Source organism: Chlorocebus sabaeus, chromosome 6, assembly GCF_047675955.1.
Source record: "Chlorocebus sabaeus isolate Y175 chromosome 6, mChlSab1.0.hap1, whole genome shotgun sequence".
Taxonomy (NCBI): domain Eukaryota; kingdom Metazoa; phylum Chordata; class Mammalia; order Primates; family Cercopithecidae; genus Chlorocebus; species Chlorocebus sabaeus.
The window spans coordinates 40,802,867-40,820,104 of record NC_132909.1 but is presented as its reverse complement, the minus strand read 5'-3'; the positions used below and the strand labels follow the sequence as shown (position 1 = coordinate 40,820,104).

General features: G+C 37.8%; 2 pseudogenes; both read left to right on the top strand.

Moving 5' to 3' along the window:
• Positions 1-2,512: 2,512 nt before the first annotated feature.
• Positions 2,513-3,150, top strand: LOC103234285 (cysteine-rich hydrophobic domain-containing protein 2 pseudogene; annotated as a pseudogene).
• Positions 3,151-3,707: 557 nt separating this feature from the next.
• Positions 3,708-15,739, top strand: LOC103234289 (uncharacterized; annotated as a pseudogene).
• The last annotated feature ends 1,499 nt before the right edge of the window (positions 15,740-17,238 follow it).

The following is a 17,238-nucleotide window of genomic DNA, read 5'->3' as shown; positions in this document are numbered from 1 at the left end:
AAAATTACCGAGTGGTTTATAGGCTCATTAAAGCTTGAGAGGCAATGTTTAGCTAAGTGGTTATAAACCCAGGGTTCTATTCATTTGGTGCAAAAGTTACTACAGTTTTTGCCATTGTGAGTAATGTGGATTACTTAGATGTGGATACTCAAATTACATTGCCAATTCACGGAAATATCTTTGCTCGTGCCCTTTCCACGGGTTCTTTTTATTGTTGGACGCATCCATGTTGTTTTAATTAAGTGCCTCATGTGACTCTAAGGTGAGACCAGAATCAAGTATGAGGGGTTGAAGATACACTCATGAGAGTTCAGTTTCAGCTGTTTTCTACAGGGTGATCATAGGGCCTGTTCTGTTTGGGTTTGGTGTGGACTGGGCAGTGTGGCCCATATTTTTATTACTGTAGCAGAGATTGTTGGTATCTGTGGCAGGGAAGGGCACCGAAGACAGGAAAGGAGAAACATATATTTCTATCATCATGGAGCAATTAATTGTTCCTGATTTTTTCATGTTATGAAGGACAGAAGTGGGTGGACTTTTTCAGTGGGTCTTGGTACTTCTGCCTGTGGGTGTGGAGGTAGCAGGTAAACAGGTGGTGCTGACACCTTTAAAGGCATATTCTCAAGATGTAGGTGTAATTTGTCCAGAGAATCTCAACCGAAAAGGAATCCCAGAGAAGGAGGAGATACGGAAAAAAATATGCCTTTTTTTTTTTTTTCAGCTAAACACGTCTCAGATCAAGAGCTGTGTCCACTCTGCCTCCTGAAATTCCATGCGTTTAGTACTTGCAAACCTTTACTTCTCGTGTTTTTCCTCCGTAATGAGTTTGTTTTAACTATTTTTTTTAAATTTTACTGATAGTCAAGGGTCTCTGAAAAATATCTCTTTTTATTTATTTTATTTATTTATTTATTTATTTTCAGACAGAGTCTCGCTCTGTCACCCATGCTGGAGTGCAGTGGCGTGATCTTGGCTCACTGCAACCTCCGCCTGCCAGGCTCAGGTGATTCTCCTGCCTCAGCCTCCTGAGTGGCTGGGATCACAGGCACACGCCACCAAGTCCAGCTGATTTAGGATTTTTAGTAGAGATAGGGTTTCACCATGTTAGCCAGATTGGTCTTGAATTCCTGGCCACAAGTGATCTGCCTGCCTCAGCCTCCCAAAGTGCTGGGATTACAGGCATAAGCCACTATGTCCCGCGGTGCTTTGGGGTTTTAGAGAGAAATTCCTTTAAGGAGAATATTTTCTGGCTGATTGGATCAAGTTTATATCTAACAGAAGTGTTCTTAAGACGCCTTTCGCTTTCTTTTCTCAATATAATCTTTCTCAGACTGAGAGCTGCTTTTCTCTCCAGTGCTTTGCGTGGCTGTTTCAGGGGTCCTGTTAGTATCCCATGGTGTCTGTGAATGAGGTGGTCTGTCACAGGGGGAACTCTTAGACCTATCTCTATGTGACTCATGCTGGAAATCCAGCAGTATTTTTTTCATGTCACCATTATAAACAGAAACTGAGGCTGAAACACTGCTTTCATTTCCATTATCGTGAAGGTGCAGTTCTAACTAGGAGGTCTGCAGGCTCTCCTCCTGCTGCTCAGGCTTCATTCTCTGATGTGGCACTCAAGTGCTGCTGTGGCAACTGGGGTTCATGTAAGACGTGAGTTTCCAGCTGTAAGCCCTGTGCTGTGGGCTGTACCTCAGTAGCAGATGGTAGGGTTCAAGAAAGGGCACTAGCCATCAGGAGGAGACGGCAAGCAGGATTGCTATAACCCAAGGCTCAGGGAGTAGAGAGCCATTGCTTTAAAACGTTAATAACCAAAAAGACAGCACCCTAATCAACCATTTGTGTAGCAGAGTGAGCCTGCTTTCGGCAGGCACCTGGCTTCAAGTTGCAAAACTACCTTACATTGTGAAGATGTGAAAAGTTTATTTTATCACTGAATATAACCAATTAGCATACATGAATAGCCTCTCCAGTTACCAGGTGAATTCAGGATGAACTATGTATGACATGGTGCCATATATTCTTCTACTCGTGGACTAATTATGGTGACCATCTTTCTTTCTTTGCAATCTGTTAAGCAGATAGACTGTGATGCACGACGCATTCTCAATTAATTCTCAGGTAATAAAACACAATTCTTGAGTCCTCGCGCCCACGCGCCTGCGCACGCTCCCGCCCACCCGTAGGCCGGGGAAGTCTCGCGATACCGTAGCCGGTTGCTCCCGCTGCGGGTGGCTCAGGCTGTTGCTGTGGTTGCGTGAGTTGCTACTGCTGCTGCCCAGGCAGCGGCCTCTGTGCTTGTGGAGGTGTCGGCCTCTGGGCGGATGTTGATATTGTGTTGTTATTGCTGATGATAGTGGTGGCTACGGTCCCGACCCCATCTCCTCTGTAGCTGGAGCCGAGACAGCCGACAGCGAACTCCGCGGCCTCGAACCGGTGGCAGCGGCGACTCCCCTCAGCCTCCACTGCCTCGCCCACCGGTACCCCCGGCGCCAACCCCGGGAGTCAGGCCCCTTTGGGCAGGGGCGCTCGGAGGCTCAGGATGGCGGATTTCGACGAAATCTATGAGGAAGAGGAGGACGAGGAGTGGGCCCTGGAGGATCAGCTGCTCAAGTACTCGCCGGACCCGGTGGTCGTCCGCGGCTCCGGTCACGTCACGGTATTTGGACTGAGTAACAAATTTGAATCAGAATTCCCTTCTTCATTAACTGGAAAATTAGCTCCTGAAGAATTTAAAGCCAGCATCAATAGAGTTAACAGTTGTGTTAAGAAGAACCTTGCCGTTAATGTACGTTGGCTACTTTGTGGCTGCCTTTGTTGCTGCTGCACGTTAGGTTGCAGTATGTGGCCAGTTATTTGCCTCAGTAAAAGGACACGAAGATCGATTGAGAAGTTATTAGAATGGGAAAACAATAGGTTATACCACAAGCTGTGCTTGCATTGGAGACTGAGCAAAAGGAAATGTGAAACGAATAACATGATGGAATATGTCATCCTCGTAGAATTTTTACCAAAGACACCTCTTTTTCGACCAGATTAGCATTTATTTATAGAGACTTTCCAAGTATGTTGTTTTTCCAGTGGTGCCTTGCTTCGTGCTCTCCTGGTGGTGACATAACATTGGTTCTACAGAATCGTGTGGTGTTTTGTTTGTTTTTAAATAACCGCATGTTCTAAGTGTGCATTTTTGTCAATCTTTGCAACAGTTATTTCATACAGATGTTTAATACTTAAGCTATTGTGCTCTTTTCTGTTATGTATTCTGATTTTTCAAGGATTACTTTTTTGTATTATCAAAAAAATACATTTGAACGTAGCATAAAAAAAATAAAACACAATTCTTACTGTTCTGTCATTGTGGTGTTTCTCTGGGGATGGAGAAAATTTTTCTTTCAATTATATTTTCCAAACAATGTCTAGAATTATCAGACATGATAAAAACGTATAAGGTGCCAACCAGAATTTACCATAGAGGGAACTTTTCCCCCTCAGCCTTCCAGTCAACTCACAAATTTGCTGCAAAGTGCCTGCTTTCCCTTAAATATGCAGGCAGAATTGTGTCTCTGCCTATTAGGTACCTGTAGTTTTCTATAGTCACTTCTAGAGAGACTAGACCAGATTCCTACAAACTTGACAGGGCGGCAATCAACCGTTTTACCTCTTTCAGTGACTCTTGTATCTTCAGTCCTGAAACTAATTCGCAGACCATGGAGCGCAGATACCCAATCAGAGGAACGTGTGCCCTGAGTAGACATGTAGATGTGAGAATCTCCTCTTTCCCTTTTCTCCTCTTGCTAAAATGCGATCCACCCGCCTCAACCTCCCAAAGTGCAGGGATTACAGGTGTAAGCCACCGTGCCTGGCCTATTTTTTTTTTTTTAAACAGTGCTAGCAGAGACAGTCCAAGTACAGCTTGTCCTCTATTTCTGCAGATCTAGTAGTTGTTCCACAAGTCACAAAAAGTAAATATAAACACAATACAAATTCTGCTAAACTATATAAACTCCTTCTATATCCCTTTTACCTGTCTATGTTTAGGTTTTATTCTATACTTTAAAAAAAAATATCAATGACAGATAATCAGAAGGAGACATAAAAATGCTAGGCCCCCTGTGTAAAATCTGGGAATTATTAAAGACAGTACCAGCTTACAGGGTGTTATGATGATTAAATCACACAGTATGTTATACCCAACACAGTGCTCTGTAACATACTCTTGAGCCCATAGTACCTGCTTAATAAACATTGCGTTAGTACATGTGCACATGTTAGTTTCCAAATGTAAACTTATTCAAACATTGCTGCCTTCTGTTTGTTCTGTAAAATTTAAAGAACCAGCAAAGAATAAGGAAATTGGTTGTCTTCATTTGTCCTAGAAGTATGTGTGTTGTGACAAGGGTGCTGAGTGTAACGGACTCTTTGCTGTGCCTGCTTTCTCTAACTACTGCTAATGATGAGCCCAGGGGAAGCAACACCAGCATTAACTGGGAACTTGTGTAAAATACTCAGGGACGCTTTCCAAACCTGCAGAATTATATCGCACAGAGTGGGGCCAAAATTACCAATTGATTTTTAAACTTATTAAATCTTAAGGGGCAATGCTTGGCTAAATGGTTATCAGCCCATGTTTCTAGTTAGGATGAGATGGCTAATGTGCTGAAATTTCTTTACTCATGCTTTTTTTTTTTTTTTTTTTTTTTTTTTACTACAGGTTCTATTTATAATTCTGAGTAGAAGCATTCATGTTGCTTAAATTAACTGCCTCATGTGACTCTTAGGTGAGGCCAGAATCGAGTATGAGAGGTTCAGGATACATTTATGAGAGTTAAGTTCCACCTTTGAACTAAAAGGTGGTCACAGGGCCTGTTCTGTTTGGGTTTGGTAGTGACAGGAAAGTGTGGCTCATATTTTCATTACTGTAGCAGAAATTGATGGAGTCTATTAAAAGGGAGGTCACCTGAGGACAGGAAAGAAGAAGCTTTTACTTTTATTTCCATGGAACAGCTCATCATTCCTGAGTCTTTTTTTTTTTTTTAATATAAAAAACAGAAATGGGTGGACTTTTTTTGCAGCTCTTGGTCCTTCTGCCTGTGGGTGTGGTGGTAGCAGGTAAACATGTGGTGCTGACACTTTTAAGGCATATTCTCCAGATCCAGATGTAATTTGTCCAGAGAATCTCATCTGAAGTGCATTTCCAGAGAAGGAGGAGAAAGAGGAAAAAATGACTTTTTTTTCAGCTAAACATGTCTCATATAAAGAGCTGTGTCCACTCTGCCTCCTGGAATGCCATGCATTCGGTACTTGCAAACCTTAATCTCTCTACTTGTTTTTTATCCCTAATAAGTTTGTTTTAGGTATGTTTTAAATTTTTTATGATAGTCAAGGTCTCTGAAAAATGTTTATTTCCTATATACCATAGCTTTCTCTACATTCTCTACATCATGGCTTCTTATATGCCATGCAAAATTCTCACCAGGAATTTATGGTCTGCAGTATTAGAAATGTTCCCCTTGTGGTGCTGAACACGGGAAGGTGTGGATACTCAAGATTCCTATTGGGAAAAGCTGGAGTCCTTAGTAAACATGAAGAACATCTAATGTTGAGATTCCATCTGTGTTCTCCATTAGCTCTATGCAGAACACTGTTTAGAAAATGCTCATTTAAACAAGATGGCATTTATTACACAAAAACTTCTAAAAACTATATTAGGAGATACTTGCTATTAGGGTGTCAAAGACAGACTATTTAAAATCGCTACTAAAAATGACAAATTGTAGAGGTAACTTCCAACTCAACATATCTTTTCCACCTGAAAAACATACATAACTGATTCTGTATGATGCAAATAGAGCACTGAAAAGCATGCACATTTGTGTTTATGCCCTTAATTTTATACTTTATCATCCAGAAAAGTATTATAGATACACTGGTGGTGTGGATCTTATGCCATTCTCTTTTCTCAGGATTAGAGAATACATTAGGACATATTTCTGTGTAAATAAATATTTTATTGGATAATTTCAGTGACTCCTGTAAGTCAGAACCAGTTCTTTTTACTCTCTCATTTTGCCTTTAGTCAAGTTATAAATTCTGCTGGCTACCTGGTGTGTGTGTGTGTGTGTGTGTGTCTATGTGTCTATGTGTGTGTGTTTGTGTTTTTCAGGGACTGTTGACATTTACAGATGTGGCCATAGAATTCTCTCTGACGGAGTGGCAATTCTTGGACACTGCATGGTGGAATTTATATAGGAACATGATGTTAGAGAACTACAGGAATCTGGACTTCCTGGGTGAGGATAACTTCAACACACAATTCCAAACATACCTTAATGGTTTCATTTCTCTCTTTTGTACAGTATGTTTTGGTAATTTATGCTTTGCATAAATGAGTTTCAGATCCATGTTTTCAAGAGAATCTTGGGGATTTGCCCATGTATAAAATAACTTCTTCAGGATGTTTCATCTTGACCTGAACTTTCCACATTCCTGAGCTGATCTGTGTCCTTTACTCTAGATTAGCAGTAATTTCATTAATTTAATGACATAAAATATTGTTGCCCATACCTTAAAATCTAATTGCCAACACCAAGTTTTAACTCAGTATTACTGGGTAGTGAAATTAATAACCTACAAATTTAAAATATTTAAAATTCTCTGTTAGAAATCAGTATTTTATGATTACTTTATGAAAATATTTTATTACACCCTCTTTACTGAACACATAACTAGGTTGGTAATTGGAGAATATGAGCAAAATTTACGTTATTTATTTGTAATGAAACAGGTATTATTGTCTCTAAGCCAGACCTGATCACCTGTCTGGAGCAAGAAAAAGAGCCCTGGAATATGAAGAGACATGAGATGGTGGACGAACCCCCAGGTAGGTGAGAGTGAAGGTGAATACAATGGATGACACACATGAGAGATCTAAAAATTAAGGAGAAAGCCAGTTGTTAAAATGTGAGTTGGAAAGCTGTGTTTTATAGGAAATTGTTTCTGGGAAGCCTGAGGGTTTTTTGTTTGTTTGTTTTGTTTTTTTTCCTCTCACATTTGGACATCTTCTGTTTTATGCTTTTAAATTTTCTAAGGATTCTACTTTCTTTCTGGTGATCTTCTTTCAAGTTTTCAGTGAGAGCCACCATCCTCTTCATGGCATATAAAAAACTGCACAGTCTGACTACTTTTACATTCTTTTTGGGAACACACAAATCTGCATAATTTTAAGAAACTCTGTGTTAAATAATTTTTTAAGTTTTCTTTTTACATCATGTGTGAAATGTGAGTAGTAGTTTCTGTTCCATTTTTTTTTGGTTCATTTTTTTGCACATTTTATCTTGTTTATATTACAATAGTCTTCAAATATAGTTTGAAGTTAAAACGTATGATGCCCTTCTGCTTTGTTCTTTATTTTTAAGATTGCTTTGACTATTCAAAGTTTATTGTAGTTTCATGGAAATTCTAAAGCTGTATTTTCCATTACTTAGAAAAGTTGCCACTGAAATTTTGTTAGAGAGTTTATTGAATCTATAGATCACTTTGGGTAACACGGTACTTTAACAGTATTTATTCTTTAAATGCATAGACATGAAATTTTTTTTTTTTTGAAACGGAGTCTCGCTCTGTTGCCCAGGCTGGAGTGCAGTGGTGTGATCTTGGCTCACTGCAAGCTCCACCTCCTGGGTTCACACCATTCTCCTGCCTCAGCCTCCGGAGTAGCTGGGACTACAGGCGCCTGCTACCATGCCCTGCTAATTTTTTTGTATTTTTAGTAGAGACAGGGTTTCACCTGTTAGCCAGGATGGTCGCGATCTTCTGACCTCGTGATCTGCCCGTCTCAGCCTCCCAAAGTGCTGGGATTACAGATGTGAGCCACCGCACCCGGCCATAGACATGAAATATTTTAAAATTTATTTATGCCTTTTCTAATTTCTATTACTGATATATCATTGTAAAGATTTTTTGCCTCCTTTGTTAAATTTGTTCTTGAAATTTGTCATTTTAATGCTATTGTAAATAAGATTGTTTTCTTCCTGTATTTTATCAGAGAGCTTGTCTTAAGTGTATGGAACCCTAATTTGTATGTTAATTTTATATTTTCCTAATTTGCTGATTGTATGTAGTAGTTTAGACAGGTTTTAATGTACTGTTTATGGTTTTATATATATAAGATCGTATGATCTACAACCAGCAACGTTTTACTTGTTTTCCATTTTAATGACTCTTTATTTTTCGACTAATTCTTCTGCCACGTACTTTCAATGCTATGTTAAAAGAGAAGCATTGACAATAGGCACAATATAGTTTTGCACTGGTGTATGTAAATTTGAAGGAAGAAACACCTCTTCAAGTTTTTTAAACTTTCAGTAGGTAAAGATCATCTTTTGTTGGGCCCCCAGGGTGATGGGATGCCCTTTGGGTTTGTAGTGGAGAGGGGTTATAGCTTGGTCACCAGGCTGCTGGGTCCGCACTAGGGTCCACCTTTAGTTGGCTTGTCACAAGGGGATTTGGTAGTTGTAATTCACATTTTATATGTTGGATAGATTGAATTTCTTTTGGTACTTTGCTCTGTAGGGCAGACACTAGTGCAGGTGTCTGCAGTCAAGTCTGCATATGGTGGGCCTTATGTCAAAATGTGGATGAGTACAGCTTTCACTGAGTACCAGAAATAACTTTTCCAGGTCACTGTGTAGGTTCTTAGGTAGGCAGAACTGTCCATTAACTGTGGCTCAGGGAGCTGAAACTGAGTCATTGAACTGCTTCAGGGACCATGGCAAAGGCCAAGGTCTGCAGGCCTGCCTACATGGCTATAAATGAATGTCTTCCTTCAGGCCTCTGGAAGGGCAGGACCTCTCTCAGATTGTGGCTGGAACGAGTTTGAGATGGTTACACAGTAAGTTCAGAATTTTCTGTTGTGCCAAGCTAGGTAGGCCACTTCCTAGTCTGTACTTAAGAACAAGGATCCTGTAGTTTGCTACCTAAATGAGGGCCTGCCTTCTGAAAAGAAGACTTTTCAATCTCGGGCTCTTTCAGATCTTCACAACTCCCTCTCTGGATCTCAAAGCTCTCTTAAAGGCACTTGTTTTTGAGATGGAGTCTTGCTACATAATCCAGGCTGGTCTTGAAATCCTGGCCTGAGGCAATTTTCTAACCTGAATGTACCATGTAGCTGTCATTACACGTTTGAGCCATGAGGCCTGGCTCTCTCATGAAGGTATTTTTGTCAGAGATGGTTGACAAATTGTCTTGCTGTGCAGGGAGTAAGAAAATAGGGTACCTTTCCTTCTTCCATCTTACTTATTTCACTCTCTTTATACATTTTTGTTCTTTTTTTTTTTTTTTTTTTGAGGCGGAGTCTCGCTCTGTCGCCCAGGCTGGAGTGCAGTGGCAGGATCTCAGCTCACTGCAAGCTCCGCCTCCTGGGTTCACACCATTCTCCTGCCTCAGCCTCCCTAGTAGCTGGGACTACAGGCGCCCGCCACTACGCCCGGCTAGTTTTTTGTATTTTTTAGTAGAGACGGGGTTTCACCGTGTTAGCCAGGATAGTCTCGATCTCCTGACCTTGTGATCCACCTGTCTCGGCCTCCCAAAGTGCTGGGATTACAGGCTTGAGCCACCGCGCCCGGCCACATTTTTGTTCTTTATTTTCTATTACAAATTTGTAATTTTAGATTCAGAGATTTAGAACAATATTCTAGAATTTACATGTTATGCCTGAAGTAAATTAGATAATTAGTAGACACTCCATATTTACTAAAACAGTTACTTATAAATTTAAGTTTGCTGTAGGCAAAAAGGAATTATAGGATTTGCACCGACTTTTTCAGCCTGTATCTAAATAATCACATAATTTTTTACCATATATTTGTTTTATATATCATAGGCTCTAACCATATTCTGCTTACATTTAGCAATGTAAAGCTATTTTTTGCTTCTAAAGTTGGATTACAGCAGTTTTATTTTGTGTAAGAATAGCATATGTTTAAAACATAAAACTTATTTCTAGTTTTTAAAAAATGTTTATTTAAAGTTTCTCATGAGAATCTTTTATTTATGCCTATACTGCAATTTCTCTGAAATTTTACAGCCATATAGTGCATGTCAATGATTTAAAATACCTGCCTTCTGTGAGTACAGTTAGTCAAATATTGTCGTTATCTAGACAAATCTTTTCTTAATATTAAATCAATATCGCAAACCAGAATTTATGAATAAACACTTCTCTTATTATTGTTTTCCAGTCTATATTGGTGTTTTATAGTGTTGGTTTATTAACATCAGTTTATTGTGGGTTTTGATTTTACTTATGTACTATAATATTAGACAATTTGCAATTCTATTTGTACACTTTAAGTCAATGGGCTTAATTATAAATCGGCCATAGGTCTATCACAATCAGATTATATACGTGTGTGTATCTATAAATATAACCCTAATTTTTGTTATGACTTATCTTCTATACATTCTTTCTTAGCTGAATGGTTGTTTTTTCTTGTCTAAGTGAATAGTCAAGGAAATAGTCTTATTTTCACCATGTGTTTAATGATGAATATATATTTCCTTTGTGTGAGAGAGACACTTTTGTGATTTGAAGGTAATTTTTGAAAACAATTATAATTCTGTGTTTTTTCAGTTTTTCTTTGAAAAACATTGTGTTAAAACATAAAATTTACCATCTTAAATCTATTGAAGTGTACATTTCAGGGCCAGGCATGATGGTGGCTCACATTTGTCATCCCAGGATTTTAGGATGTGAAGACAGAAGAATCACTTGAGCCCAAAAGTTTGAGAGCAGCCTAGGAAACATATGGAGATTCTCTCTTTACAAAAAAAATTATAAAAATAGCCAGGCATGGTGGTGTGCACCTGTACTCTCAGCTCTTTTGGAGATTGGTGGTGGAGGATTACTTGAGCCTGGGAGCTTGAGGCTACAGTGCACTGTAATTTTACCACTGCACTCAAGCTTGGGTGACAGGGTGAGACCCTGTCTCAAAAAAAGAAGCTGTACATTTCAGGATTGTTTAGTATATTCATATTATATAAAATAGTTCCATAAATTTTTCATTTTGTGAAACTAAAACTCAATACCATTAATTAACAACTGCCCATTTTACCCTTCCCCCAGCCCTTTACAAACACCCTTCCATGTTTTGTTTCTATAAGTGTGACTAATTAAGATATCTCATATAAGTGGAATCATATAGTATTCATCATTTTGTTACTGTCTTATTTCAGGTAACATAATATTTTCATAGTTTATCTTAAAATATGACAAGATTTACTTAAGGCTGAGTAATATTCTATTGTGTGTGTACGTGTGTATGTGTGTGTGTCTGTGTGTGTGTGTATATAACATGGTTTTTGATGTGTTTATAAGTCAAGGAATATCTAAGTTGCTTCAGCCTTTTAGCTTTTGTGAGTACTGGTACAATAAACATAGATGTTCAAGTATGTCTTCCAAGTCCTGTGTTGCATATTTTGGATATAAATTCATAAATGAGATTGATGTATTTGATGATACTTTTATTTTAATTACTTGAGGAACATTTATACATTTTAAAATAATGGCTGCATCCTTGTTTTCCATCCACAATCAACATGATTGTCATTTTTATTGCATCGTCCACAGATTTGGTATTTCTAAAAATTTGATAGTTGCCATCCTATTAAGTATAAGGTGATTTTGTTTTTCAATATAATTTTTATTCATTTCTTTACTAATGGTAATTCTGCATGTTTTTTCAAAGGGTTTTCCCATTTAACTTTTTGATAAAAATTTAGTTCAATTATTTATATCTAAATCAAGTTATTCAATTGCATTGTTCAGTCTTAAGAGTTACTTAAATATTTTTAATATTAACTCCTATCATATGTGATTTGCAAATATTTTCACCCACTTTCTTTTCTTTTCTTTTTTTTTTTTTTGAGACAGAGTCTTGCTCTGTCGCCCAGGCTGGAGTGCAGTGGCGCAATCTCCACTCACTGCAAGATCCGCCTCCCAGGTTCACACCATTCTCCTGCCTCAGCCTCCCTGTGTAGCTGGGACTACAGGCGCCCGCCACCACGCCTGGCTCATTTTTTTAAATGTATATTTAGTAGAGACGGGGTTTCACCGTGTTAGCCAGGATGGTCTCGATCTCCTGATCTCGTGATCCGCCCGTCTCGGCCTCCCAAAGTGCTGGGATTACAGGCGTAAGCCACCGCGCCTGGCCTATTTTCACCCACTTTCTGAAAGGCGTTGTCACTCTACTGAATGTTTTCATTGACATGCAGAAGTTTTGGAGTATAGTGTAGTTAAATTTTTCTTTTTTTCTTTGTTGCTCATCCATTTAATGTTGTGTCTAAGAAAATGGTGCCAAGATCAATGTCATGTCTTCTCCCTATGTTTTTTTCTAAGAGATTTGTTAGTTTTTTAATATGTAAGTATTTTATTTAAAATACTTTTCATATATAGTTCAAGGAAATGATCTAACTTTATTTTATCAGTGTTGATATCTAGTTTTCAACATTATATTTTGAAGAGATTATCTTCTCTCTATTGTGTGCTCATGGCAACTTTGTGGAAAATCATTTGATTATATACAGAAGAGTTGATTTCTGGGCTCTCTGTTATGTTCTTTCGCCTGTTTATCTGTGTGTCAGTACCACATTGTTTGTGTTATTTAGCTTTTAATACGTTTTGAAATCAGGAAATATAGTGCCTCCTTGTTTTTTAATGGGTGTTTGGCTATAGTTTATCATTAAATTAAAAAATTTTAAACAATATGTTTGTAAAAAATTGTGCTATTCAGATTTTTATAGAGATTATAATAAATCTGTTCACCACTCTAAGTTGTATTGACATCTTTGAAGGATTAAATTTTTTTACCCTTAAGCCAAGAATATGTTAAAGAGTTTGTTTCATTTTCAAATATATTTGGGTTTGCCAGTTTTACTTTTGCTCTTAATTTCTTGTGTTATTCAATTCTGGTCAGAAAACGTATGATTTTGGTCTTCTTAAATTTATGTCTCGTTGTTGTTTGAGGCAGGATCTTTCTCTGTCACTCAGGCTGTAGTGCAGTGGAATAATTTTGGCTCACTGCAACCATAACCTCCCAGGTTCAAGTGATCCTTTCACCTCAATCTCCCAAGAAGCTGACACTACGGATATACATTACCCTGCCTCACTAACTTTTTGATTATTTAAAAGGACAGGGTTTCACTGTGTTGCCCAGGCTGGTCTCAAATTTCCAGCTCCACATGTTTCTCCCATCTCGGTCTTCCAAAATGTTGAGATTATAGTCATGAGCCACTGCACCCAGCTGGTATTCTCAGATTTAATAAGACTTGGTATGTGTACTAACAGAATATACCAGGCACATATAAAAATATTGTGTGTTCTCTTGCTTTTGATTAAAATGGTTTGTATACGCCTGTTAAGCCAAATTGGTCTGCAATATTGTTTGGATTTCCATGTTCTCCAAACTTTATGCTACAGTGTAATCCTCAGTGTTTAATGTGGAACCTGGTGGGAGGTGTTTGTGTCATGGGGGCAAATTCCTCATGAATGGCTTGTCACTATCTTGTTAATCAAAGTGTTTATACTCTGTTAATTCAAAGATTGGCTCATTAAAAGAACCTGGCTTTGGCCAGGCGCGGTGGCTCAAGCCTATAATCCCAGCACTTTGGGAGGCCGAGACGGGTGGATCACGAGGTCAGGAGATCGAGACCATCCTGGCTAACACGGTGAAACCCTGTCTCTACTAAAAAATACAAAAAACTAGCCAGGCGAGGTGGCGGGCGCGTGTAGTCCCAGCCACTCGGGAGGCTGAGGCAAGAGAATGGCGTGAACCCAGGAGGCGGAGCTTGCAGTGAGCCGAGATTGTGCCACTGCACTCCAGCCTGGGCGACAGAGCAAGACTCCCTCTCAAAAAAAAAAAAAAAAAAAAGACATTATGTTATATTGGGGAGCAGAAAAAGCTATGTTGGGTAAATATAACAGACTTTTCTTTTTATTCTATGAGGCTGTTTATATTGTGCTCATTGGGGCACTGAACACACTTATTCATCAATTTTCCACAAAAGCATTTTGGTCAGTATCTTTTTGTTAAATTTGTATGTCAAGGAAGAAATTATCATCTGTGGTATTGTGCTATGCCATTTTGCTTACGTAGTTTGGGTAATTTTATAGATTAGACTTGGAAAGTATATTCATTTGAGTCTAGCAATTAAAGTAATGTGTTATTTTTATTTCTTTCATGAATGTGTTGTCATTTCACCCAAGACTTTTTGCCAGAGAAGAACATAAAAGATTCTTTCCAAAAAGGAACACTGAGAAGATATGAAAAATGTGGCGATAAGAAATTTCTTTAAAAGAAGGCTATAAAAGTGTGGATGAGTGTAAAGTGCACAAAGAAGGTTATAATGAACTTATAATGAACTTAAGCAATGTTTGCCAACTACCCAGAGCAAAATATTTCAATTTGATAAATATGTGAAAGTCTTTGATAAATTTTCACATTTAAATGCACATAAGATAAGACATACTGATAAGAAACCTTTCAAATGTAAAGAATGTGGCAAATCATTTTGCATGCTGTTACACCTACCTCAAAAGAATTCATGCTACAGTGAATTTTTACAAATGTGAAGAATGTGGAAAAGCCTATAACAGATCCTCAACCTTTACTACACATGAGAGAATTCATACTGGAGAGAAACCTTACAAATGTGAAGAATGTGGCAAAGCTTTTAACCAGTCTACAAACCTTACTAGACGTAAGAGAATTCATACTGGAGAGAAACCCGACATATGTGAAGAATGTGGCAAAGCCTTTAATCATCCCTCAAACCTTACTGCACATAAGAAAATTCATACTCAAGAGAAACCCTACAAATGTGAAGAATGTGGCAAAGCTTTTAACCAATCTTCAATTCTTGCTAAACATAAGAATTCATACTGGAGAGAAACCCTACAAATATAAAGAATGTGGCAAAGCTTTTAATCAATCCTGAAACCTTACTACACATAAGATAATTCATACTGGTGAGAAACCCTACAAACGTAAAGAATGTGGCAAAGCTTTTAACCAATTCTCAAAACTTGCTAAACATAAGAAAATTCATACTGGAGAAAAAACCCTACAAATGTGAAGACTGTTGCAAAGCTTTTACAGACTCTGCAACCCTTACTAGACATAAGAGAATTCATACTGGAGAAAAAAATCATACAAATGTGAAGACTATGGCAAAGCTTTTACACACTCTACAACCCTTACTAGACATAAGATAATTCATACTGGAGAAAAAATATATAAATGTGAAGATGGAGAAAAAATATATAAATGTAAAGACTGTGGCAAAGCTTTTAACAAATCCTCAATGCTTACTACACACAAGAAAATTCACACTGGAGAGAAACCATACAAATGTGAAGAATGTGGCAAAACTTTTACAGACTCTGCAACCCTTACTAGACATAAGAATTCATACTGGAGAAAAACCACACAGATGTGAAGAGTGTGGCAAAGCTTTTACAGATTCTGCAACCCTTCCTAGACATAAGAGAATTCATACTGGAGAAACAACATACAAACGTGAAGACTGTAGCAAAGCTTTTAACAAATCCTCAACACTTACTGCACATAAGAGAATTCATACTGGAGAGAAACTGTACAAATGTGAAGAATGTGGCAAAGCTTTTAACCATTCCTCACACCTTACTACACATAAGAGAATTCATACTGGAGAGAAACTGTGCTAATGTGAAGAATGTGCCAAAGCTTTTAGCTGATCTTCATCACTTACTAAACATAACAATTCATACTGGGGAGCAACCTTACAAATATGAAGAATGTGATAAAGTTTTAACTGATCTGCAAACCTTATTAAGCATAAGAAAATTCATACCAGGGAGAATCTACAAAAGCAGAAAGTGACAATGATTTTGACAACACCTCAAACCTTTTCTAAATATAAAAGAAATTATACTGGTGACAAATCCTAGAAATGTGGAGAAGGTGACAAAACCTTTAGAAGATTGTCTCACTTATTTTTAGGTAAGATAATTTTTACTGGAGAAAACACCTACAAGGGTGAACAATATTGTGAAACTTCTAATTAATAGTCATATCTTATTGCACAGGAAAGCATTTATACTTGATAAAAATTATACAAATACAGTGAAATAACCATTAATATCTGCTCACATCTTACTCAATGTTAGAGAGTTGGTAAATAATAAAAGCATTATAAATGCAATTACTGAAAGAAAAAAAAAAAAGGAGGCCTCTAAAGCAAAGAAGAGGCTGGGCACAGTGGCTCATGCCTGTAATTCTAGCACTTTGGGAGGCTGAGGTGGGTGGATCATGGGGTCAGTACTTTGAGACCAACATGGCCATAGAAACCCCATCTCTACTGATAATACAAAAATTAGCCAGGCATGGTTGTACACACCTGTAATCCCAGCTACTAAAGAGGCTAAAGCGGGATAATTCCTTGAACCTGGGAGGTGAAAGTTGCAGTGAGCCAAGATCTCACCACTGCACTCCAGCTTCGGTGACAGAGCCAGACTCCATTTCAGACAAAAAGTGAAGAAGAGTATTCATTTTGAAGACAAAGATTACAAACATAAAGAGGGTAGTAGTACCCTTGTATCACAGATTTTATTGTACATATTTTGTACTAGAAAAAAACCCTGAAGCAGTTTCTCCAACTCTGCTCAACATCAAGGCATTTATATTGGGAAAGAAATCTTGCAAATGTAATAAATTTGGAGAAAAATTGTTTTAATAACTATTTCTTAGAAAACACTAGAGGTTTCATACTAAAATGTATTTTTGCAGGTGTAGTTAATAGGAAACAATATTTAATCCAAAATGAAGTCAATGTAAACATCAGAGAATTCACAGTAGAAATACCTAAGGCACTGAAGCTATAGACATTACACTAAATCAGAGTACTAAGTATGGAAAATAAGCCAGAACTAAAGTTGGTAAATAAATTAGTTGTATGTCACTTTAAAAAAAGTGAGAATATTTTAAATGTTGTAATTACATTACAAGTATACTTTGGTCCTTAAAATTAGATATTTTAAACACGAATAATGAAACAATTCTACTCTCAAATTACTTCATGCTCTCTTTTCCTTCCTACTGTATTTACCTGTGAAAGCATGTTACTAATTGCTGCATCAAAAATATAAAAGGTTTTTTTTTTATTAGGTGGACATTATTTATGATCTTTTCTATGGAAGAGGAAAGG